The following is a 27,605-nucleotide window of genomic DNA, read 5'->3' as shown; positions in this document are numbered from 1 at the left end:
TTATCAGATCAACCCAGATATCAACCTAATTATTCTAGATTATTAAGCAAATATCTTTGTCATTCAATAGCATGGACTCTGTAATTTCAGAGGCAAAAACACTTCTAGTGCATTTGTTTTAATGGAGGTTTAAGGGTTGCTGATGAGCAGTTTGGCTTGCCAGGGGAAAGCAAGAAGTCTATTGAACTCCCTTAATTCCATGGCTACAGCATCCATGGGGCAGGGCTTTGCAGGGAGCATGAAAACATGGGTTTTCATGGATGGGAAGTGGTGGCCTTAAGGGGCTGTAAACAGAAATGTTTTCACCTGCTCTCAGTTTAAATACCACCCTGCTCAGTCTGTGGTGTTCCTCATGTATTTCAGAAATAGTCTGTCTTACTTTCTCCAAGTTTCTGATGACCATGACCTGGGGAGTCAGAGCCAAGTCAAGCTTGTGTATTTGTATTTATATCACTCCAAGTGTCTACAATCATGCAGTAAAAAAAAAAAAAACCAAAAAAAAAACCACAGAATAAAAACCCCAAGTCTTAAATTGAGGGGGAAAAAAACCGATGGTAAAAAAATCAAAAAAAAAAAACCCCACAAAAAAACCATCTCAAAAGACTCTAAAGCCAAATCAAAACAAAGAAAAAACTCCACACCAAAACCAAACAGGAGCAATTTTTTCAACTCCTATGAAGGCTCAACTCTGATTTTGAAGGCCTGCTAAGAAATAATTTTGAGCATATTTCTCAAGGACCAGCCCAGAGAGGAGACGTTTTAACAAAATCTATTAGTGAACAATAATTCATGCTATCTATCATATTGTGCCATTCATTCATGCATGATCTAACAAGATGACATTTAATACAAAATAAGAATGATGAAGGTCACAGGAATTTGCACAATTTATTATTGGTGTCAAGCCAGATTAGTTTAGCCAGTGCTTGACTAAAATTTGCCTAGGATGACTCTCTCTGAGTAAAAGGTTATTATTTGGTGGATATTTCCCTCTCATACTTGGTTTTACACTGTGAGGGCAGAACTGACTGTGGAGAGTTCTCCGAATCTCACTGGAAGAGGTTCATTCACATCTCATGTCATGATTCTGTCCCTGCTTTCACCTACTTTTCCAGATGCCTACAGTCACTCTTCTCAATAATCCACCTAAGAACTCTGAGAAAATGCAGGACCAATGCAATCCTGTTGGGAATCTGACAGAGAAACACCCTTGGGAGACAAGGAGTGGTGAAAGAACACATGGTGTGTATGAGCACTGCCTTTTTTAATCATACCTTTGAGAGCTGGCCTAAATAATCATCTGCAGGAATGAATGGCCCCTTTAAACACAAGTCAAAAACGATCCTGCTTAATTAACCCATCTGATAGTTTTGGGATTTACTTTTGATGACACCAAACCATTTTAGTTCTTTGGTCAAGACAAATACGAATTTGTATCAAATCCTAGTCTTTGTTGAAATATAACCCACTAACAGGCGTATAAATGCAGAAGTTGCTCAGTACTTTTTGGAAATCCAGTCAAAGTTTATTCTATCAAAGATTCTTGCCACAGTTTTGGTTTTTTGGGGTTTTTTTAATCTCTTTTTGAAATACCACATTGGCGCTCCTGAGAATGATTCAGACACTGCTCTCGTCCATTTTTAATGAAGTCATCAGAGTTACATCAGGGTTAATTAAACCCAAGAGGCACCAAACTTCAGTGTGGATTAAACAAGACGTCTCATAAGCCTTGGATATGAGAATGAATAATATTCAAATCTGACAAGCACCTATCATTCCCATATTATTCCTGGATGCATTGCTTATTCTAGTTCTCTTGTTATATGACAAAATTTGTCCACAAGACTTGACATCAATTTCTACTTCATTTGGAATCATATAAACATCATTTATATCACCCAGTGTGTAGCACAGGGTTAAGCTACACCTCTGGGTAACACACAAATCTAGACTGAGTTTCCATGGAATCAGCATGAACAAAGTAATGTCTTTGAAGAGGGAAGTCAAAAAAACAACACCACAAAAAGCCCTTTGGTCTGAGCAATTTGAAGTCCTAATGCAACATTCCTGCCTATGAAAATTAATGCTGTAAAAGCCCTAGAGAAACCTGTAGAAAAACTAACCCATCACTACAGCTAGAGATAGGAAAGGCTTTTCCTCATAAGCTTTCTTTTCCTTTTTGAGACAATACTCTCTTCCAGCTGAAATTATTTAAATAGTCAAGGAAGAATTTTTTTACCTTCTTTTTTTAAGTTTCCAGCTGAATCAATCCCTCAGTCTACCTTAGAATGGAATCACATAAATATTAGACTCAGCACAGGAACTGTGAGAGGAACAAATAACCAGGACATCTTTCGGTGACACTTTGCCTGTTCAGGGTTGTGAGATTCACCCTCTCAAGGTCTGTGTTGCTGGACAGGAAACAATTGCTCCCACAAAGCTGCTTGTGACTGACAGACTTCAAAATTACTTAGCTTTTTAAGGGCCTTGGTTCAATGTGGTCAAAATTCCGCAAAAATAAAATGTTTCGATAAAATTTTAAAATCAGCATCTTTCACCACCACTTTAAAAGTCATTATGTGTTAAAAACAATTGAAAGCCTCCTCTGAATGATTCTACATGATAAAACAAAAAAACTGTACATTGAATGCAATGATCAGTTGCAATGTGAAAGCTTCTGTGAACAGAGAGGAGTAAGTCCCATGTAATTTTTAGACTTCTGATTATTTTGGGTTGTTAACACTTTGCCTGTTCTCATGGGTGACAGCAATGTCCAAAACCAGGCTTTGCCCAACAGATCACAGGAAACTTTGATTGCTTCTAACTTTGCTCAGTGTAAACACTTGGGCTCTATTTTACCAACATTTGTCTCTACCTCAGGCAAAACACATTGAGAAAGTATCAGTGAACACATTTCTGTAATTTTCAAGAACAAACATACAATTTTAAAAAGAGATAAGGTTTTATTGAAGTGATACAAAACTACCTAGCATTGATCCTTGACGAAACTTGTGCCTTTGTGCTTCTCTTTCCTCAGCTTTGCTGCATGGGCAGTAGCTGAGAGCAGAGCAGTACTAATGTACTGAAGGGAGAAGAGGGAGGAAGGAATAATGTCTTACACCATTCACAGTTTTTTCTGCAAAATTGGTCTGGCAATAGCTTATGGCACTGTTCACACAGACCACAGCCTCAGTGTAGCATCAGAACTTTGGGAAGGGATGTGACTTTCCCTATCTGTAAGGCAAAAAGGATCCTTCCAGCATTTTCCAAACTCCCCCCACCTCAGCTTGGGAAGCTTCTATCTGCATGGATGTGGTTTAATAGAGTTCCTTCTCCCTGCTGTACTTCACAAGCTCCAAGCAATCCCTGTGGCTCTTCAAGAATGAATTACCAGGTTGGCTATTCCTGATCTCCTAAATTTCAGCTGAAAGCACACCCTATCAGGCAAATAATCAGAACAGTGGGAGGATTTGGGAGCTTAAAACAAGACAGGTAAGACAGAGTGCTAATGAACAAAACACTGAGTTTTCAAATGCAGTTGTTTTTCCTCAGTGTATTGAAAATAAATGAAGCTCATTTTCAAGGATAAGAGCATTCTTTGAGCCATATACCTGTAATTGGGCTTGAATTTGTACTTCCACTGCCTTTGGAGAGTTTCATTATTTTTTATAATATTCTAGCTGTCATTCAAATCTCAAACAAATAATGAATAATGTAAAATCAATTGCCTGGGAATAGGTTTCCATATAAAAATCCAGTGAGTTGAGGTAATGTGGCTCAATTTTTTTTTCCTCATTCCAGTTTTTCAGGAGCTACTTTTAATCTTCAGACTCCCAGGTAATTTATATCCAGCAACCAACTTACAGATTTCATTTCATCAAACAGACTGATGAGAATGATAAATTTTTAGACTGCTGAAACATACAATCCTGACAGGTTTGAGATGCTGTGAATGGTTTCAGGAGTCCCTCTTGGGACAATATTACGTTTTATAGATTCTTAGCTATGAAAAATCCATACTCAAAGCATCTTGAAAGATAGAACACAGTTCATAGACAAGTTTGGATAATGACCTCTGATATACATTTTATCAGCTCTGTTGACTGATGGTTGTTATTTTTCATATTAAAATGATTTTCATATCATATGAATGATTTGAATATTTCATACTTTCATTCAAAGATGCAGTAATATATCTTTAATTACAATTCCAGTCACCTCTAGTGAAGTAGGAGCTACACTGTATACTCCAAGCTTCAAGTACATTCACATAATTGCTCGCACACAATATATTTGAAAATTTGACAGTCATGTTAAATTAAATACTTTTTTATTTTTGTATCTTGGCATTGCTATCACTCATTTCTAAACACTGCCTGTACCTTTGGTACTTGCAGCCCACAAACAGACCAAAGTCACATTTACAATGATGGTCTCAGCAGTGCAGGTCTTTCCCAAGATAACAAGCAAAGAATTAAGATGATAGGTTGACATTCATTTTTTTCTTTTCTTTTAATACATAAAATGTAGTGATTTACCAACATTTCAAGTCTTTTAAAGACTACCAAATTATTCACAGCGAAGATAAAAACCAAGGAACTTTACAAATTCCTCTTGTTCCTTTTTCACCACTGCAGAAATCAGACTGCATGAAAGCTTCATCTATATGCATTGTGAAAGTGCCTTTGAGCCTGAAAACTGGTAGAGGGGAAAAAAAGTGCAATGCTTCTAACTTCAAAGCAGCAAGCCCTTGAAAGCCATCAAACAAAGAAAAAACTTAAGGTCTTTTCATCAAGAACTGTAGACATGTAGGCAAGGTACCCCAGAAATATCCACAGAATCATCTCTCTAACAATTAGTTTCTACACCAATAAACAGTCAGGAAAAACCAGAAATTTGATGGAATTGTCTGGGACTTTTTTCTTTTGTTTCTTTTAATCAGTAGTTTCCCCAAGGAAATCAGATCTATTTAATACAAAAGAAAAAAATCAAACACCTCCCATTTTCTTCCCGATAAAGAGAAAGTAAAAAACTAGAGATCTGGGGTCTTTCTGACCAGCATTAAGAGTCACTAGCTTTGCAAGTTATTTCAGGTTGTAGAGATAAACACATTATTTAGGACTTGTGTCTAAAAATTCTTTGCTAGCTCTATGCTCCTGAACTCATCTGGAATTCTAAGCTTTCAATTATTCCTTTGAATTACTATGTCATTGGAACATACATCCCCACAAAAATTCCTTTAAGTACTGTTAAAATTTTCATAAGTTTTAATTAATAAATTACATGGGGTTTTTCAGTGGCATGTTCACATCAAGTGTCAAAAAGATTATCTTACTTGGTTAAATTTAAATGAGAAGTTTCTCCTTTCTGTAGAACAAATGAAAACTAATATCATTAATCTTTGATACCATGGATATTAACAGTATTTATAGCCTACCAAATTTGTGCACACTGAAGTCTGAGAGCTCCCAGTGCAGATTAGCTTTTCTTCATATCAAAAGTCAGGAACAAGTCATTTGTACATCAATAAAAAACATACATAGCTCTGAACACCTCGAATAACTTTCAGGGATCAATAATAGAAATGTACACTTTCTGATTTGGTACCAAAAAAAGACAGACCATCCAAAGTGCCTTCACTAGAAGAATGAAAGAGAAGATTTTGCTGTTAAAAATTGAAGTTCAACTGAGTTGACTAAAACTTCTCTCTCAGCACTGTCCTGATCATCCTATTTAATGAGGTAAAAAAATATAGCAAAGATTCTCCTCATGGATTGCTAGCTCATCTGTAAATTAGAAATCAATGAAAACTAAAAAAGAAAAAAGTTACAGTATCAGCAAAGTATTTCCATGAAAAAGATCTGGAAAAGTCTCTTGACATCTGAACTGAAATCTACACCCCAAAGAATCTGATACTCAGTAGGTGAGAACTCTGACAAAAGGGAGAAGGATTTTGTTGGTTTGTAGTGCTGTGCTTAAGTTTTAATCAAGTAACACCCCTAAACCCCCACCCTAACCCACCATTAACCATACTCACTAATGACTTGTCTGGTTTCCCACCTCCCTATAATATAACACTGGCACTAATTCAAAAGTTAAGTGGTAATCCCACCCATTAAGTCAAGAACTGTGTAGCCAAAGAGGAGTTGCTTACATGGGCCCACTGGAACTCGCCAGGAGGGGTTGAAGCCAAAGTGAGAGGAAGAGGTTTTTCCTCTGTTGTTAATTAAGCTGAGCATCCTCATTTTATCCAGGCAGAGTATTTTCTATCCATGGTCCAGTATTTAAAAGAAAAAAAAATCCTATAACCTGGTTGCTCAGAACTACAGAGAAATTCCCCATTTCTTTAAATAATCCAAGTTGGCTTGGAGCCTTCAAAGCATTTGAAGTCACAGTGCCCACTCTTGAGATACTAAATAATGCAGCACAAGAGGAGATTCTGCACACAGCAAGGCAAAAGGAGGAGAGACACTTTGAGCTGAAGGAGGCAATTAAGGTAGGACTGCAAGGGGACCCTCAGGACGAGTGTTGAATGTTCTCTGCAAAGTCACCTTTCTGACTTTTCAAGGACTAAAGGCACCAGAGGAACAGATGTAACAGCCAGGCTTCCTGCTTATCATTGACAGCTCCTGGCAAGTAGCAAGTGGGTACAGACTAAGCCTAAGGAAAGCATTCTTCAAAGGTGCCTGACTGCCACTGAGGCAGCCAGACACAACTTCACTGTTTGCAGACCCTAAGGTGAGCATAAATTGCTTTTCAAGGGGGACTAGTTGGCCATGGCATGACACGTTTCCCTCAGTGCTGGGGCACTGGCAAAGGCAAGGCTGTGGGGCAAGAGCAGCAGGAACATGACTGGTAGGAAAGGCCAATACTTGAAATATTCTTGATCTAAATCTTTCCTTTCCCAAGTCACAATAGTGACAGCCCTGGCACAGTGATGTTTTCAGCACTGGGAAAGCCAAAACTACAGGGTTTCCTAGCTTCCCCCCAGCATGCTTTATTCATCTGACTGTGCTGTCTTGGAGTATCTCCCACAAACTAATTATGTAAGAGCAATCCTCACATGTTTGGATTTGTTAAAACTTCCTGCTACAAATACCTACTGGATATGCCAACATATCAGAAAACATGACAAACTCCAAATCAGTTTGTATTTTTAATGCAAGAAATGTTTCTTTAGCACTGTCTGAAACTCTTAATTAAGCAGAAATACAGTAATGAGGCCAAGAAAAATTCTACTCTCAGAGAATAAGAATAAATCTATTGCCTCCTTGATTTTTCACATGCACACAAGAGAGTAGGACTTTGGTTTAATATCATTATTTCTGTCAGAGTCATTGTTCACATACAGGTGTGCTGAGATTACTAGGCCATAGGATCTGATCTGCATCCTGATTACCTCGAATCACAAGTATGAGTCCGTTTCCCAAATACATGACAAGAGTTCAGATTACATTTCCACATTGCAGAAGAAAAGGAGGGAGCACGCTGTTTGCAGGCCAGCATGCCAAGACTCAAAAATCCATTATGCAAATCATCTAGGAAAACCTATTCAGGCTGCTCATCTTGTTTGTTTGTCAGCTTGAACAAGGATCAGGAGAAATTCTTCAAGCTGTACTACTCAAGCTATCCTCTTGTTGCACAGTAACAATTTACACTGACGATACATTACACAAAGGAGGCGGAGAAGCGGAGGGTGCTGGAAGCAGCCGCCTTTTTTTCTCCTAGGCACAGCAAATGATTCCCAAGAAATTCTACAGCTCTGATTAAAATATCAGTTTCCAAGACGCACAAGCGCATACTGTGAAATTTCTATTACCTGGTACTTTTGTAAGAAATGCAGCTTTTCCCTGAGAAGTAAACAGCTCAAGTCCAGCTTGACTTCACCCAGCTGTTTGAGCCCTGGGAATAAGCACAGCCCTACATTTGCTTTGTGGTGATGGATTTCAGCTTGTGTTTTTATAAGGTAAAGAACAGAATTGCTTGCAATACCTTTGAAATAGTTCAGAATTAAAACAAAGCTACTTTCCATGGAAAGGATATTCACAATATGTGGTCTGTGTCACTAACATTATTTAGGGATTCTACATTGGGAAAAAAAAACAAAACCAAAGAAAACCACAAACCAAAAAGAGAAATCAGCAGAAAAGCATCCTCTCAAAAACAAAACAAAAAAAAAAAACAAAAAAACAAAACAAACAAAAAAAAAACAACCAAAGAAGAGTAAAACAAAAACTAATTGCTCCACTGTTGAAGAGTGAGTGAAGATGAATGTGATTTTCCTTAGGTAAACTCAGAATGTCGGTGTTTTCTGATTCTCATTCCTGCAACAGCCCTGGTTTTTCACTGGCTGCAATTACATCTGTGCAAAAACATTTCTTCTTCAATATGTTATCACAGAGGCATTACCACCATCTCTGATTGGATCAGCCCCATCCTGCAGCACATCCCACCTGGGGCTGCATGGCACTGGCTCTGCTGGATAGGCAGGGAGCTTCCAGCAGCTTCTCACAGAAACCAACCCTGTAGCTGCCCCTGTAACAAAATGTGGCCATAGAAGCCCAATACAACGTGGTATCAAATGCAGGACAGTTCACACTTTGTGAAGTGCCTTGGTTTTAAGTCTTTGTTTATCATATAGTGTCAATATGAGTACTCAAAATTCTTAGAGATGGAATTAAAGCTCAAAACTTCACATTGGGGAGCCTGCTGAAGAGCTGGCACTTTCCTTCTTGTAAAAGTGACTTCCTACCAATGGTAAGAGCATTCCTATCTGTAAGCCACTAACTAAAGCACTGCCAAGACAATATTAGAAAACCCGAAGCATAATAACACCCTGACCAGCCACAGGAGAGCTGCCAGTATCCCTCAGGTTGTTTAACTGATCACGTTCCCCCTGTGTGTATTGTGACACTTGTGGGAATTGATCCTTAAAGATTTAATCCATTATTTCCAACATATTTTCTAACTTCCACTCTGTTTGGCTCAGGTTTGATATTTAATAACCTGAAAAACAAACACAGGTGGGCTGCCAGGCTGCCTCTCAACAGCTTCTGCTGACAAAGGGGAATCTGAAGACAGCAGGCTGGAGCTGACTTTGCAAAGCTTGTCTTTTTTCTAACTGTTTCCTCTTCTTTTTAATTTGAAAGACAGGCTTGAGCTTCCTCTGAGGAGTAAGGATTTTGGGACAGTCTTAGAACTGTGGGCAGCCCCAGCACTGGGCTCCTGCCTGTGAGCAGGGGCTCTGTTTGGCTCAATGCTCTGTTTTTTCCCAAATGTGTTCATTGATCACTGTCTTTTTGATGATGACATTGCATCCACCTACAAGGAATTTTTTCCCTGTTATTGTCCAACAAACCTTCAGTTTCTGCTCCCAGACAGCTCCCCAAAAGTTAGAGTCTACTCCAAAATTTGTTTATCCTTTTGCTTACATATTTTTCAAATTTCACAGTGTATCACTGAAGCTGTTGCTACTCATTAATTCAAGTTCCAAGACTTTCTCCAAATTGTACTGATTTTTGATCTTGATTCATTTATTTACAAATATTATTTCTTGGTATTTACTTTTGTTCCATATTTTTCCATGCTGAGTCAGAATTAATATTACCATCCCATCTGGTGATTTCCAGATGCATTTGGAACCCTACTTTTCCTGGTATAAATAAATGCCCCAAAGCAATCATTCTTAAAAATCAAACACTTCTAGGAGAGAAAAATGAACCGAGTAAAAAATGGTAAAGTGAATAAAGTGATATTTTTCCTGGTTTTTTTGTGTTTTTTTTTTTTTCCTAGAATTTCTCAGAAGTTGAAAGCATTGTTTCCCCCCTAAGATGGTGCTTCATGAAAACCAACAGAGTTATGTCCTGTTCAACCTTCTCAGCAGTCGTATTGTTTAGTTTCAAAACAAGAACAGGACCCAGATTGTGCTATAGACACATACAAGAAGGTCAAATAATTAATTTGGGAAACACTAGAAAAGACTTAACATTGAAGCACTTTAGTGAAGCTTGGGTAGTTTAAAAAAAATTTCTTCATTCATCTAGAGCCTGTGTTTTATTTCCAGGGAAAAGAGTGAAAGCAAATTTTAAGAGTCTTTACTCAGCTATATTAATCCCATCCATAAAGCCTGTTGACAACTAGTTTGTGAGTAATTAGAAGAATTGAATATAAATTCTCAGAGAGCTGAAAACACCATTGATCTCCTATTCTCTCCAAAGTGAACAGGAAGTGCCTTAGTGACAGCTGGGTTTTTCACTCATGCACATACAACGCAGGAAACGGTTTTTGATTGTTTGTACCCTGCAGAGTGTCTGGCAACCAGGAGGAGATCCCTGCCTAAACTGTACTGTCCTCATTTAATCTGGGTACTCAACAAGAAAATAGAGAGGTCACATCATGTTAAGACACCTTCCCAGCGTGGTTGTAGTCAAAATTAAGAATGTCCCATTAAGAACCATCATTAATATACATAAAGAGGGAACACAAATAACTTCCCAAGCTAGGTCTTCACAACTACAGTAAGGTTAGAATTAGTCTACTTCAAATAGCTGCAAACAAGCATATATCAGAAAAAAAGTGCCTGTAGTCAATTTTACCAACAGAATTAAGCAAAAATACCAGCAAGTCAAGTAGAAAATTGGCTAGAAATTGGAAATCAAGTTGTAATAGGCAATTGTTTGTGAAGGAGGCAAATAGGGTAGAAAGAAATGGAAAAAAAAGAAATGGAAAAAAATAAATATTCTATCAGTATAGAGATGAAGGAATGAGAATTCCTTCAGGAAATTCAAGAAATCTAATAAATACTATTCACAGATTTGCCTAAACATTAGAATAAGAAGTGATATTGAGTTCTAAATGCTGTCCCAACAGCACTTTGACACAGAAGTCTAGTAAACAGAATTCAATACTGCTACATGGACTTTGCATAATGGAAGTTAAATATTAATTCTAAACATAAAGTAAAGAGCAAATAATGCAGACAACAGATATTAAAAGGATTAATGAAACACAATGGATTGTTTCTCCCCAGCTGCATTGTAAGAGCAAGTAAATGGGAGAGCAAGATGCTAGGCTAGAAATCCTAAGTTATATTACACAATAAACACAATAACCTATACTTGCCATACTAAATTCAGTTTTGGCTCATTATTTATAAGAAAGCATTTAGGAGAAAACAAACAAACAAACAAAAGGAGTATGCAGGGTATATGTTATCCTAGTCACTGTCAAATAAAAATTACCATGAAGTTGTGTTTCTTCAGTCTGTTTCAAAAAAGACACATGAGTAAGTGCTTTAACAGTCTTCAGTAAAAAATACATATGTTTATCAGCAGGTTCATTATTTCCCTCACAGGTACTTATTTATGAAGTTTCCCTTAGGTTGAAGTAAAGCATATTCATTCCCCATATTTCTAAAGTAAACACGTCTGTGATTATTATTGATGGGGAGAATTATGTGACAGCAATGCAGAGCAGGGATCATAAACAAACAGTGAGTCTCACCAAGCTGTGCACAGACACAAATACAAGCAATGGTGCTGCTAACAGCTGGTAAACATACAAATTTGGTGTTCCTGTTGTGTTATGTGACATTAGGGTCAAGCATGCAAAACGGAGAATTGTACAGCTTATTTGGAATCGCCATATATAAATTCCTATTAATGCATTGTTAAAAGGCTTCTAGCTAAGCCTAGAATACAATATTAATGTGGTGAGCCATTCTATTCATAATGGCGCATTGTCATTTTTAATAGCGACAAGACTAAATCCTAGAAAACATATTTTCACATTAACCTATTTTTTCCTCTCAATCTACTTGCTTATGAATGGGCTATTCCTATCTCCTTTTCCTTGTTTTAGAACTGATGGCTAGAAAGCTTCCTCCAGCAGAATATTACTTCATTAAGACTATTATTTTGGACTGAAAACCTGTGAATTTTAACAAAAAGGAAAAGAGCATTCCTTACTTCACTCCCACCCTGAACTTAATCTCCTTTGTAAAAGCTCCAATTTACACACTGAAAAGTATTTTTAAAAAAAGAGAGAGAGACCTGTGATACAGTTCTTATAATACAAATTTAAGCTCTTAGATAGGCAAAGATTTCAATTTCAAAAAGGGGTTTGCTTTTCTACTCAGTCCCTCTAACTTTAAACAAGTTATTATTATGAATCTCTAACCATAAAACATTAACCTGGTACAGACACACGTCTAGAAAAATAGGATGTTAGGCATTTTAATTTTCTGCTATCTGGTATATTTGCTTTCTTTTCCATCTTTCTTCACTATGACTGGGCGCTTCATTCTCCCTTCATGCTTTTTAACAAGCAATGTTTCCACCTATTTAATAATTTGTATGCTAACCAGCCTTTTCTGATGAAGATCTTGATTAAGTTTCCCTCAAATGATGATGATTTAGTTGATCTACTACAATGGTAATATTAATTTATAACATAATTTGCAAAGGCAACAGACCTGTCTAGAAATAAGGTCCAACCATACAGAAAAAAAATTCTATAATATTCTAAAGCATTCTGGTCTGCCAAAAATAGCCATAGATAGGAACTGACAAGAAAACTGAAGTAACAGTTTTCTGACAGACAGAAGAACTCTTCCATCAAAGATTTGCTGCTCTTTGGAGACAATACAAAAGTCTTAACATTCTCTCAAGAGGCGTTAAATCGGGAGCCGAGTTTAAGAAGGACAATTTTAAAGTTCTGCATTCAGTACAGCTTTGCTTCTTTATAAATGAGTCATTCCAAGTCCTGTGTCAGGGACACACCCTGGAAGATGAGCTAGGATGTTTGTTCCACTTTAAAAAGAATTAAAATAGCCTTGTGAAAAGAAGAGGAAAAAAATCTGCTGTCCAGTTCAAAATGAATGCCAGTACTTCTTTACAAGACTAGCATAATTGATGGTCCTGTACAGAACTCAGAACATGTGCTTTGTATTTCTGCTAATGAATGACTGAGCTAGTAATAGAAATTTTGATAGACAACAGTGAAAAAAAAAGTCTTATTCAACTGCAGATTGTATTTTTATCCAACACAATGTGGTTTTCATGACGCATTGCAACCCCAGGCACAGTATATCATCTGAACAACACGAATATGATTACAATTCAGAGTCAAAGAGTGACTCTAAGGACCACCCTTCAAATAGAAATGTATATTAAAAAATCAATTTCTTTGCATTAGTTGAACTTCTGGATTTTATCAATAGTTTGGGTTACAGCCACTGGGCCAGACTTGCAGCTGATATAAATCAACATAGTCAGTGGAGCTCCAGAGGACACTGGAGGACTATTTGTGTCAGTCACAGAGAGCTGAGAAAAGCCTCTAGTAAGGCTCCAGCTGGTAGCCAGAGTTTCATTCCAAGGGACGAGGAAAGAGAATCAGGTGTAATAGAGCATGAAATTTGATCCAACACAGACTGCAGAAAGCCACTGACCACAGAGTTTGGACTAGATGACTGGGGGGGGCAAACTTAATTAAGAAATTTGCTTACGAGAACATACTTAACAGTCTAAAATTTAGGTGTTTACTTAAACTACGCATCTGGAGATCCTTTGCTGTTAGAGACTAGTAGCAGACACACGATTCAGCTCACAAAGGGACTGATTCCTTTGCAAAGACTACAGGCAAAGTTATGCACTTATTTTGGTCAGATGCCTAATTTTAAAGGGATAAGCCCTGTGTGATTTTTTTTGCAAGTAACAGACTTGATTACCTTTCACCACCCCTTATATATAATCAATTACAAACAATTACAAAAAACCCCACATACCTGAAGGACAAATTTTTTACTGTACATCAAGAAAATTTGGGTATGGACAGAAATATGAAAGCCTCATAGTTTGTATATGATTAAGAATTGAAAAAATTGAGAGACACTGTACATTGAAATAGTCACAAATATGTTCAAAAATGGAGCAAGAATTTAAATCATTTGTAGAAATGCTCAGCATAGATAGGGCAACATTTCTATACCAAAAAAATGACACAGTAAAAATGCTAACAGCTAGAAAACTGAGCTGCTGCTACCTGATCCTATTTCTGTAGCTTAAACCAATTAAATATTTCGGGCATGAGAATGTAAAACAAATTTATCCGAGCTATAATTAAATAGGTGATCAGGTCACAGAGTAAGCTCCTGCACAATCAAGATTCTGCACTCAGAAAAGGAGCAAGTCTCCCATGCAATCTTTTGCAAACTCATTCTGATCTCTGTAAACATCTCCTTTATCCACAACTTTTCTCTACACGAATAATAATCACCCTTTGTTTTTGTAGGCAGGTACATTGCAATGATTTTCTGTCTATCAAAGGTGGAACAGGTCACAGTTTCTGCTTAGATTCTTTTATTACTCAGGGTGGGTAGCAACTTAATCAAGAAAGGACACCAGTGACAAAGTTTCTGTTCTGATATTAGCACAGCTGTACGTCTGTGTTTAGGAGACACTCTGGAAAGCAAGAAGAGAAAACCCTGTCTGCATATTAGCAAACAAAATTCAGTTTACCTGCATACCCTATGCAGGGCAAGTGAGAAGCCATAAATAAGTGTGCCTAAATGAACAAGCCATGTCAGATGCAAACAAATGCTCACCAATATGTTATTAACTCCTTCCCCACAGTCTTCCTGAATACAAAGATTTCATTGCAAGTGCAACCTTATGAAATCTTGTATTCATAGAAAAGCTTGATTTAATAACTGTGGTCCATGCCCTCAAAGGCTTCACTTACCCATATGAATTCTCCATCACTCACGTCAAGGTGAATTATGACCAAATGACAATTTTCCTATACATTTCCAACACTTTAGGCTCATGGGTTTTTAGATCCCACATGAATCAACCAGGCATAAAAATTAATCCTGCATTCAGAGACTGGCAAATGTACCCATTTGTTTAAAATTTACTCATATGGATAGATTTATTTTTGCACAGCTCTCCTACAGGACAGGATTAATCCAACTCTTCCCTGGAAAACTTCATTACACTCTAACATCACAAAGCACCCATTAAAACTCAGACAATGCTGAGCTGATGGGTTTGGCTCTTTCTGTATGTTGAGTAGATAAGGGATTATCTCAGAAAGCTTCTTAAATCTAAAAATATCTCAAAAACTTTTTACAATTAAAAAAAAGTCTAACACACCCTTAAAGAGACAGTAAATAAATAACTATGCTTGCAAAGCAGTTAAGTGTCCAACAAATTCCTGTGCATAGTACCAGAAATACCTGTATTGTGTTAATATCTTAATTCAAGAGAGGATGTAAACAGCTCATAAGCCTATTTTAAATCTTCAAAGTAAAGCAAGTTTTCTTGACAGTGTTATCCATTCAACTTCTCTTTAATCTACCACATTCCAGCAACAAAAAACTAAGAAAAAAGACCAACCTGTCCCTGTAAGGGAGGAAGAGAAAAAACATATTTATGTAGTCTACTTTTTTATCTTTCACCAGACAGCAAGGGCTGACCACGCCCTAAAGGTCAATTTCTCTCTCCCAAAGGAGAATCAGACATTAGAGTATCCCATCTGGAGAATATCTTGTTCCCTTTCATTAGATGGCTGAGTTCATTGCATGTTCCTCAAGAGAGCTTTACTTCAGATTTATGTATCTAATGGTGAATGCTCATAGAGACTATGTGAAAATCATGCAGAAAATATCTCCTAGTAGAGTCCTTCAAGAAGCAGAAACTATTGCTACTGAAAGACACTCTTTATGTCTCTTCAATCACCAAAAATGCATAAAGTGAATTAGAAACACAAAGCTCCTATAAACTTTTCTTTAGGGACAGAAATGGTCTAAATTGATCATCTCTGAGAAGACTGACCAGAGTCTGACAGAGGGTGCAGATTTTAGGACCAAAGGCTTCCTGAACAACTGCATTCTTATATCTTCCTTAACTCAATATACTATCTGCAGCAGAAGTTGATCACTTTTACACACACTGAAGTCTAAATTTAAGATCGCCAAAATAAAAAAAAAAAAATCTTTTAGATGTGTGGCAGTTATGTTTAATAACCCAGGATTTATTATTTCTTTTAATAAAAACACCTAATGTTGTTTTTGGCCTTGAACTTTAAAGAAAAAGATAGTTTCTGTTAAAGGTAAACAAAAAGCACACTGGTGGATCACCTTTTTATTTCTTTGGCAAGATTAAAATTTTACCTTATTTCTAGGGTCTCAGGTACCTAAAATCACAAATCTCAACGTATCTTAAAGACTAATCTAATCCACATTTTTCATGCTGATCTTAAAACAATATTTTTAAATTAAAATTTATTTTAATAGTGAAATCAAGTTCTGGCATTCGCTAATTACATGGGCATTATATAGTCTCATCATTAGACTTTTTGCATCCATTAAACTGTTTTGCCACCAAAATAACTCCACTGCCTTAAGAGGTGTTAATCTACCTAAAACTACACACTGCTGAATATTTAGTAGAACTCATCTGAGACATAAGAATCAGAGGTTTTCATTTCAAGATGTTCAAACCCTAGGATACAGCTTTTAACCTTTTCTTATTTACCCTGTTCTATGTGTTGATGGTAGTTCATCAAAACTGTGCTGTGAGTAGACCACGCAGATCAAGACTTTTGTGAAGCTGAGTCCATGGGAGCAAATCCTTGCATTTCAAAGTGAGTCTGCACTAAAATAGCTGGAATGTCTGGGTGCCTATGCAGAACTCAAGCACAAGGGGTTTAGCAGCTGTGTCTGCCTCAGGCACAGCTGACTTTATTGGCTGGCATACTGCAGCAATAATTTTGGATTCCCTCTTCCTGTGTCAACTCCTAGCAGCTTTTAAAGCCCTGAAGATTATGACTCCAGGACCCCTGTGTAAGCCCTAAACTGTTCTAAATTTTAAAGGGAGCTAATTTGCAGAGACAGTCTATCCTTCAATAATTAAATGGCGTTTCACTCCTTACTGCACAGACTGAAATTGAATGTGATGATCTAACAAGATAAAGGGCATCACCTGGGTTTTTACCTGTGTGTATTTATATAACCAAACCTAGGCATCCTCATTAAATAGTCTTGCAAGTGTTATTATTGAAAAACTGCCTTGCAAACAGTACAGACAGATTTCAGCTACTTCCTCTCCTAGTGAAATTTCTGGGTTTCATGGATTGTATAAAGTCACCGTAAATGATGAATTCCTACCATGCCTGCTGGGCATGGTGAGAAAACAGCAAAGTGATAAGCAACTGTAGCTATGCAAATCTTGCCTGGTTTATCTTTTGCTAAGGTGAACAACAATGCAGCTGCACCAGGGTTTATAGTAAGAAGTATAAAAAGGGAAATGCCTGTGGTAAGCAACCATGATGAAAGGAGAAAAAAAAGGAAAAAAGCTTCATAACCTTATATGTTATGTGCATTTTAAAGACATTTCATCTCTCTTCCAAAAAGAGCCCGTGCAATCGTAATCTAAAGTTTTCAAACTAAGTTCTAAGAAACTGCAATATCTGGCTTCTCCACAGCTTTCTCCAATTCCAAACTGATATTTAAAAGCCCATTTCTGACCTTTGTTGTTATTTCCACTTGCTTCTATTACACCCATTGATAGCCATAAGCTATGAGGTATAAAATTTCAGGTCAGGTGAGCTATTGTAAAAAGTCTATTGGTTTAAGTAAAATTTAATTTGTGAAATAAACTTGGTATAATCTCTAGATTTCACTGCTAGTTTCACTTTCATAGTGTGAAAGAAATCGTGTTCTTTAAAGGTGTGCATTCCCACAGGCTGATTCCAGACAGAGCCTCACCTTATATCCTCGCTCACTTAAATGCCACTCCAAGAGGAACCACTGACTCCTGATCTCTTCCATGAATACTCCAACAGGTTTTCATGGTTGACCAGTTTCTCAGGAAAGACAATCCCCTTACAATCACCTTCTCACATGCTTTGAGCATGTTGTCTTCCTTTACCAAGAAATTTGAGGTGAGCTGTTTCAGTTCCACCACCCAGCCCTTTGAGAAGTATCTTTTAGAGCTTCCAGGTATTTGGCAAACTCCAGGCCTAACACCCTTTCACATGTATCAGATCAGATAAGGAGCACAAGGAGGCACAGGCTTCAGCTATCAATGAGAGAAACCCCTGTGTATTAACAGTCTAAGCAACAGACTCACTTTGAAACCCTTCATGAGGCTTACCACAAGTTTCAAAGCAGGAAAGACTTATGCCTTCATCCAGTATCCCTACAAGTGTTTGGATAGGCAGTGGGATATTGCATTATTGCATTATCCTCACTGGTAAACAGCAAACAAACTCCTTGATTTGGCATCATAGGACACATAAGAATGTCTCTCTCCAAATGTCGTGATACTACTTTGCCCTTAGTCCCCTCGACCATTCAGCAGCTCCAGGCTCATAAACTCAGTAAATCTCATTTCAGAGCAAAAGCACTTACGGCATCTTGAAGCCGCTGCCACCAACTGAGAGAACTAAAATAATTTATTGAGAAGAATGCAGCAACACCCCCAGCACACAGCAGCAAGACCTCACTTCCTTACCTAAGCACAGTCTCCTCCCTGCTGCCCTCCCTATTCCCTTAGTTCAGGGACTTACAGGGAGAGAAAGCTGCAGCCTCAAAATGGTGTTTTGTTTCCCATCACCAACAGCAGCAAAATCTGAACACTAGATGGTATAAATCAGTGGTATTGTCATGGCTTGGAAACTGCCCTGAATTGCAGCAGCAGAGGATCTAGAAACACACACACACCATATTTTCAACTCTTCAATCTAGCAAAGAAAGAAAATTTCATTTTCACAGCACACCTGAGAACAAGATCTAAGTAAGCAATCTGCTTAAATTAAAGCTACACACTGCATGCAATATTGTTTACCGATTCAAAGATTAACAAAGTTACACTAAATTTGATCTCTGCAGATAGCAAAGCACATTAAAGGGAGTTCTTTTATTCCACTGGTATTCTCTGAGGTACTTTTGTGCCTATAAATCAGGTTTGGATTCACACAGAACATTTAGCAGACTTATGCATGATGCACTGAAACAGAAGTAAGATATAATTAAGCACTGACATGACAGCTAACAAATGTGTTTCTGAGCAGTTTCCACATGCCTCATGTGGCATTATGAGGCACCTAAGCCAAAAGCTCAGGGTACATTAACTACCAGAGAGGGGCCATAATTCTCTCCAACTATACAACCTGCCACATTGCCTTGCTATTTTGAAATACAATTTGCAAATTAAAAGAAAGAAATAGAAAAGAAAAAAAAAAAGGAAAGACAATCAAACCCATGTAGTGCGAATAAAAGCATGAAAATCACAGTAGCCTTAGGAAAGTTTCCCAAATTCCATAGCTATCCAAGAATAAACCATACAGTAAACAAGGATAGATAATGGAGTCCGAGATCCAGCATTAGTTTCCTTTCCTTTCTCCTCCTTTCAGCCAAAATGCTGAGTGCAAATGCTAAACTGCAGGTAGCAGAGGGCTGTAACATAACTTATGATGGAGTTATAAAAAAAAATCTCAAATAATAATAAGCAGTACAGCACTCTGTGTTTTATTTGGAAGGAGTTCTTCCACTAAGTTTGCTCATGTGCTGAGGCAGATGAATGCTTCTCAGCCTGAATCACAGTCGTGCTGAGAAAAATGCACAGCGATGCCATAGCTCTGGAATATTTCATTTCCTGGCAGTGTATGACAGTAGCACTAGTCACTTAAATTCACCACCACCAGCTACTTAAATTCAACAGCAACTGTTAATGATTTAGCATCTACTGGCAGTTTGTCCCCCCTAGCCAGTAAGCAGAGCTGCAAAGGTCTACAGGCACCATCATGCTGATTAGCAGTGATTAACAGTGATTAGCCTGTTTGATCCAGGATTTACACACAGCACAGGCTGTGCTGGAAATCAATCTCCATATCTGGGATTTAGATCTGAGCTGCTGGGGAGGATGTCCCTGCCTTGCTGGTTGCAAAAGCAGGCAGCAGGCCAGCAGCGAGAGCAGGCAGAAAAACCTCCTCAGTGCCAGCACCAGAGCTGGCCAACTCCTCCTCAGTGAGCCGAGCCAGAAAGGACACCCCAGTGTGCCCCAGAGGGGACCTGAACAGAGCTGTGTAAGGCAGCAAAGCAAGTCCTGTTTAGGGCCTTTCCAGAACCTGCTCTCTGCAGAATGAGTCCTCACACCGTGGATCAGCTGCCACACTTGGTACACCAAGCACAGTGCACACACATCTCAGCTATGAGCAATTACAGCCACCAGGCAGGTTAACCCCTTAATCTCTCTGGATACCCCCCCTGAAATCAGTGGAGACAGCTCACCTGCTGCATTCCTTCCACAGAAATCAGCCCTGTGAATTCCACGCACAAAGTCTGCTGTCTCAAACATTCCCAGCTCCCAAACCTCTCTGCTTGCCAGTCCTTCAATAGTGCTTCAAGAAACCTTGAGCTCTTTCATGGAAGGGCATGAATGGAGAAAGAGCTCTGACTTAGAAATTGAATCAAGGCAATTCTTTTCAAATAACATTTTTATCTAAAGTTATCATTTTAATGCTTTTTTGAGAATTATCTCAGAACACTGTTTATTTTTCATTTGCAAGTTTATGCTCCATTATTGAGTAAGAAACATTTTAAGGGTTAGGGGGTTTTAAAATATATTGGTTTTAACCTTAATTTACATCACATCCTAGAATTTGGATAATTTGCTCTTAAATTGCGAATTAACTGAGAAAACAGCCATTTGCACAGTTCTGTTCCACAACAATCCAAGAGGGAAGCAAGGTGGCTCCATTATCCCAGCATTTAAATGCTCCTGGGACAGAGAATAGTCTGAATTTAAAAAGCAGGGATTCTTTGGTATGTAAACCCAGGGATGAGTTTACCCCTCTAGCTTTTCTCTCCTGGGAAGCACTCATTCCTCTTCAGTTTTATTCAGTGATTGATTCCATTAGAAAAACAAACAAAACCCACAAAATAAAACATCTAAACCCAAAAACATACAAACAACCCTGCCCCTCAAAAACCTCAGCGCTCCTAAACACAAACCCCAAACAGATAAAAAACCCCACACAAATGGTCAAATCATATCAAATTGCGTTGAAATTAGGCAACAAGTTCAAAAGTTATTAGGCAGAACTGAATGTGCATGCACACACACGAACTTCAACTTTATTTTCTTAATTAGACTTGCTATCCACAACAGTAATAACAAAAAAGAAAAAAAGCCTTAAGATCAGGCACTAGAATTTAGCTTTCTTACTCTCAGCCAGAAAACACTTATCACTAAACTACAACATTAGAGAAATTTTTCTTCAGTTCACGACTTCCATCTGACACACTATTTAGGAGCTTCCCCCCTACTTTGCCCATATTAGTTTTGTTTCCAGTTTTACACAAGTTTGGGGAGATAGAATCAAGTAGGAGGGAATACATTGAAGGAATTAGGGAGGACAAAAATAGATATATCCTTTAATTAGCATAACTCTTGACTAGATCATTGGCTCCAAAACCCAGATTCTGAAGTACCTGGCCACACCAAGCATAGCAGAAAATCAGCTCTTCTGCAACAGGGCTTGTTACAGAAAGAGATTCAGAATTCAGCGTTGGTATCCTTTTTCAGATTAGTAAAATTGCTGATAAAAGGCAGTAGGGAGTTATTACCCTCAAAAATTAGTATAAATATATATGTACACACTGAAGGAGCTTATATACACCTGTATGTAAAGGGTTGAGATGCAGGAGGAAGCAACCTGACTGTATGAAAAAGCACCCAGCAATACATCACCACAAACCTGGTGAAAGAGAATGGCACAACACAGAAAGCACACAAATGAAAGACCTCATTGCCCTGTTTTTCTAGGATTAGCCTTTTAGCACAGGGTCAAGGAGCATGTCTGCACAAATGTGTAATTACTCTCCAGGGACCAAGAGTCCAGGCGTGTTCACTCATGCTCTTTCTGCTGCAGTTGAGAAAAATAAAGCAATCTGCTGGATTGTCTTAATAAAAAAAGGAAAATAAATTAAAAAGCACAGACCATTTTAACTAAGCCCATCATTTATATCACTAGGTGTAGGAGATGTGACCAGCCAACTAGAAATAATCCAGCAGGTTGGAAGCAAGCAGCAAAATAGTCAGCCCATTTCTTTTGCTGCCTGCTACATAATAACGGGGGGAAGAAGTAAAAAAGGGGGGAAAAAAGCACACAGCTAGTTCTGAGTTTCATTCATACCCCAGTATTCCACTGAAACTACAATGGCTCATTCATTTTGGCCTGGAATTAAAGCAAAGATGATCCTTGCCATTAGGGGTGTGGGGTGGTGGCAGCAAAACAAAGAACAATAAAACCAAAAGAGACTGAAATTTCAAAACTTTTTCCCCCTCATGCATGTCATACTTTGTTCTGACTCCCAGTCCTGGCACCAAGCTTGCTGAATTCCCACCACACAGATTGTCACATCAGGTTGGATCACCAAAGCAGCTGGTCAGTCACATATGTCCAGGCCATGCTTTTTTCCTGATGCTCTGAAGCCCCTGACTAGTCATTAACACTCACCTTGTCATCCCAAGAATTCCTCAGCTGTAGTCAGGATCCAAAAACAGCCTACACTGTAATAGAGGCCACATTTCAAAAGTACAAAAACCCCTTTCTCTACTGCTTATCTTCCAAATTGTTGTTCTCCCATGGTGCTTTGTATGTTTCTACACCAGGTGGAGGCACTTTCTCTTTGACAAAAAAGCAATTATTGATTTTCTTAGCTTCCTGCTGATTCTTGTTTACTAATAACAACCATTCTTCTGCCTCTAGTTACCAATTATCACCTCCAATCTAAAAGAGAAAAAAAAACATTTACCAGGTCTGTTGTGATTTTGGTCAGGGCTTTTAAAAAATTTCTTAGGGTCAAAAAGAGTCACATGAAGCCTATTGTACATGGAGTTAAAATTAACTGCTATTCACTGTGATTCTGGGAATCTGAACAGTTTGATTAGAGAACCACATTTCTTGAAAGGTAGTAGGAAACATTTTCTACCTATTTTTCATTTGTGTCTCCTTTCTGATGAAAGTAGAAAACAAAATGACATTTTGTAGCACCATGCTGTTTTCAACAGTTTTATATTAAAAAAATGATACCATTGAAAGACTTAATTTAATTTTGTTGAAATTATACATGTTGAAAAAATAATTCATGCATCTTAACCCACAATTATTGTCTTCCACTTGTACTTTTTAAGGCTAAAAGTGTTTAAAATAAAAACATTTTATTTGACATAGAGATAAATCCTTTTTTAAATTAGATTTTAGAAATGCCACAAGTAAAAATAATGAACAAATAAACCACACAAATATCTTGAGCTGAAACTTCACTGAAATCAATAATACTTGACATAAATCGATTTGGCACCAGTACATTTAATATATTTCTCATAATTGATATGATTCAGAGTATTCTTAAGCACAAACATAAACACCTATATAAATATATAGAACTACTATCTGTCTCTCAAAAATTATATTTTAGAGGGGAAAGAGTAAAACTTTAGAGAAATGGCTCCTGGTTCTATATCGGCCATTCAAATGCCACAAGCTTTTAATATTCCCTCTCCAGTTACTGAGACTCCATATAGCCAGCCTGAAAACAGGTGAAACAAACCCCAAACATGAAACAATCACCATGTAACATTTCTAAAGCTCAACGAAAAAAATGGTAAATTGATGTATTTCCTCCCAGAGTCCAAACAGAGGACATCTGTGACATTTTGTAGTTGGGGAAACAGATCCAGAGGTGTAAAAACTCATAGAACTCAATGACGAAAGTAAATATGCAATTCAGGCTTTATTTTTCTATTTTCCTCTTCTTTTACCATGAGAAAACTTTCCCCTTTTGAGGTCCATGTTAGATGTGTCAGCATACTCACAGAAATATCAGTCAACTCTTTGCAATACTGGCTTTTTTCCCCTTTTTCTTCTTAGTCTAAATTAGTACTTTAGTCTGCTTTCAAAGACCATAGGTGAAAGTGGTATGTTTAAAGAAGCTTTACAAATAACAGAAGACACCTCTGTGGACTTTTATCTGATATCTTTACAGACTGGAAGACTAGAAACAATAAGCATGGTGCAATCCAAATAAATGTTTTTCAGGGTGAAAAAAAGAGGGCCATTGGCATTGTCTGACGTCATCTCTCTCCATAAAGCAGCACTGAAACACTGAGCAGTAATCTCTGCTCAGATTCAGTTTGGCTATGGGCTCACCATTCTGGCTTCTCTGACTTTCCTAGGGCTTTTAAGTTCTTCAGATCACACTAGTTGCTTGACCGTGATAAAGATCCCTAATGAATTATTTGCATATGAGTTGGTAAAGTACTTAATGTAAAAATAATTTTAAAAATAATTTTAAAAATGCAAATAAAAAAAAAAAAAAACAGCTCTGGCTATTATGTCTTGAAATTACAGTAAAATTTTGCAGACAACTCTGCTTTCTCTCAGTAGAGCAGTAATGAAGATAAAGTTCTCTTCATTAATATCAGATCCTTTGTACTCTGACCAGTGACTAAAAATTCTCTTTTTTCCCCCCATCCTGCCATATCTGTCATGTCTCCCATAACCAGAGCTAATGAAGTAACAACCAAGGATTGAATGGATAACCTTCCCCTCCACACAGAAGGACACTACTCCCTGGTCACCTCTGTTTCTGAAATGAATGCTCTTTGACTTTCAGCTTTACTTTTACAAATGTTTTTCAACTTTATTAATATGCTGACTATTGAAATGTTGTTCAGGTTATCCTAAGGACTACATTTTTTTTTCTTGCTATACAAAATGTTTTAGCAGGATCTGTTAAACTAATGTGGGAGGTGAGGAACACTTTGGATTAGCATGTTCCTGTTTTTCAGGATATCAACTTCAGAAACAACAGAGAGGAGACAAACGAACAAAAAAAACCCACCCCCTTCATATTTCCCCACAATAAATGTATGAAAAAACAAGGACATCCATTCTCCCAGGTTTGCAGAGTGTGTAGATCTCAGCATCACTTTGTCCACATTGTAAACTGAACTGTGGCTATGACTCAGCTCTCTCTCATTCTTATAATGAGGAGCTAACAGGGAGCTATGGCACAGACTGTCCAAGTCCACGCTGCACCAACCAGAGGGACAAAGCAGTCTGAGAAATGTGGGCTCTGTCCTTATTTCTCAAAGTGGTTAGGAAAAGAAAAGTGGAAACTCAACAGTTTCTAGTTTGAATACTACTTTACAAAAGTTAAAACATTTCATTTGTGGCCAAGAATGATTTATGTCTTTTTAGCACTACGTATTACTCTGTGCAGGTCTGCTGGTTTAGATCTCTCAGTATAAGCCAAGGCCAGAACATTCTTCACAGAGAGCTGCTGTAACTGCTTTGTGTAGAAAACTGGCTCACAGGACTAAACATTGGCAAAAAGCCTAAAACAATACTTGTCCACGGATAAAATCTATTAAGCATAAAAGAATTATAGGTGAGAGCAAAGCAAGGATCAGTGGTGCAGTGTGAGCTTCTTTTAAGATGAATATATATGAAGCTTTCATGAGAGAGCTGAAAAACTCATACTGCAGAGGACGTGAGGAATGATGGCAATGAAACACTTAAAAGAAAATGTTTACTCAAGGGCACCACAGGATTGATGAAATGATCAAAATAAACAGGTGAAGTCAGATTCTTCTCATGTTTTTCTCAAAATTGTTCTCTTATCCCACGGGAAAGACTCTTCACCACCAAGAACTAAAAAAATATATATATTTATCTATAAAAGGAAAACAACAGCATACTACTGAAAGAAGAGGAAAGTTTACAGCAGAAGATTTTTTTAAAAATTCTTATTTAATACTGTGGTAGTAATGTGCTATATCAGGTGTCTCTATTCAGAGAAAGATTGTCCTTTCAAATTATTCCAGTATAACTTTAATAAACAGAAGCATCAAAAAAAAAAAGAAAAAAAGATGTATGAGAGAGAATAAGAGAATAATAAGAGTGAAGACAACTCTCCATCCAATTTCTTCTGTGCTTTTAAGAGTTAGGGAAATAAAATTAAAATTACTGAAGTCATTCCTTGCAATTGTGGGACTCTCCTGTCAGTGAGTGAAGCTGTTTATGTGCACACCCTGCAAGGGACATCTCTACCTGCCCTCTTGGGCATTTCAAACAGAGAGCTGTGCACTTGCAGCTCAGAATGAAATTCTGTTTTCTAATTCTAGCCATTTGGAATTGGGGTGGGAGGTGGTGGGAGGAATTAATTGAAAACCTGAACAAGCTGGTGACACCTACGTAAATTAATCAGAAAGACTGGTGTTTAATTTACACTCAGTGAAGGCTTGACACTTGTGAGATATTCCCAGTGCAATCAGCAGACAGCTTTGCCCCTTCTCTCAAACCAAACTTACAGATCATCCTAACTACAGCTGTTTGGATACAGCAAGGCTGATGAACTCTTTCCTAAAACTGGAGACATTTTTCATTCAAGGATTAAAAGAACCCATAAGATATCAAATGGTCTTGAAAATTGTCAAAATTAACATGGTGATTGCTGGTGAAGAGGACTCAAGAGTAAGCCCACCAATGGCAATAGAAACTGTCAATATAAACCAGACCTGGGTAAAATGACAACTGATAACAAGAACTCAAACCAGGGAAAAAGATCTTTAAATGCTGTTTTATTTGCCCTATTTAAATTACTGTGTAATATCAGTAACTAATTTGTAATCCAGATACCATGATGTCCAGGGAAATGCAACTTCCAGAAATGCAATAAAATTATTAATCTACAGGTACTGGAGTCTGTCTGCTGAGGAAAACTAATGAAGACTCAATTTGTGTAACAGGCTACTATTGAAATCAGTATGTCCTTGTAACTCAGCAGCTTGCAAAATATCTGGCTGGTATCAAATCAGACAGGATAGCTCATCCAACTGGTCTTACCCACTCTCTTGCTGGTTGGCATGTCTTGGACAACTTCCTGCGAACATGTCTTCCGAAATATGGGGAAAACACTTTTTTTTTCTTTTCAATATTATATACATTCGTTGAATGAATAAAATGCCCCCTTGCATAATGACATTAGTACCAGCTACCTGATCATTCTACCAACATGATGAGGAGTGTTAACAGAAAAACAGCTAAATAAATCAAGCTGACATGTTGCCCTGCTTCTGTACTGATTTCAAAGTGATGCTGTCACACATCACTGAGTAAAAAAAAATCCAAACAAAGAACAATACACTCCTACATCAGTCAAATATTGTGACACAAACTGGAACAAGTCATAGAACTGAGAGCTAACATCAATCATGAGGACTTTCATTCTGGCCATTGGAAATACAAAAGAAAAAAAACCCCACAAGATTTCTCTCAAAATCCAATTGTCATTATATGAATTTATATTTCCTAGATTTTTAAATTGTTTTTAATCTCAATAATTTTTATGGGTAGCTTGTGTATATTCCCAGTACCATATGTGTTGATTACTTGCTTCCCTAAAATAATAATAATAAAATATAAAAGTAATAATATAATACATTCTATTTAAACATAATATATATACACATATAAAACTACATAGTGTTTATATTATATATATAAAGATGAATGTCTACAACTGAAACCCT

General features: G+C 37.5%; 1 long non-coding RNA gene across 1 annotated transcript in view; it reads right to left on the bottom strand.

Moving 5' to 3' along the window:
- Positions 1-22,754, bottom strand: part of LOC135309070 (uncharacterized) — a 51,069-nt gene extending 28,315 nt beyond the window's left edge. Inside the window, exon 1 of the long non-coding RNA XR_010369375.1 lies at positions 22,525-22,754. This is a non-coding gene — a long non-coding RNA (uncharacterized LOC135309070). The remainder of the gene's footprint in view (positions 1-22,524) is intronic.
- Positions 22,755-27,605: the final 4,851 nt, after the last annotated feature.

Source organism: Passer domesticus, chromosome 10 (genome assembly GCF_036417665.1).
Source record: "Passer domesticus isolate bPasDom1 chromosome 10, bPasDom1.hap1, whole genome shotgun sequence".
Lineage (NCBI taxonomy): Eukaryota > Metazoa > Chordata > Aves > Passeriformes > Passeridae > Passer > Passer domesticus.
The sequence above is the reverse complement of the archived record's forward strand: the minus strand, read 5'-3'. Positions and strand labels throughout refer to the sequence as shown.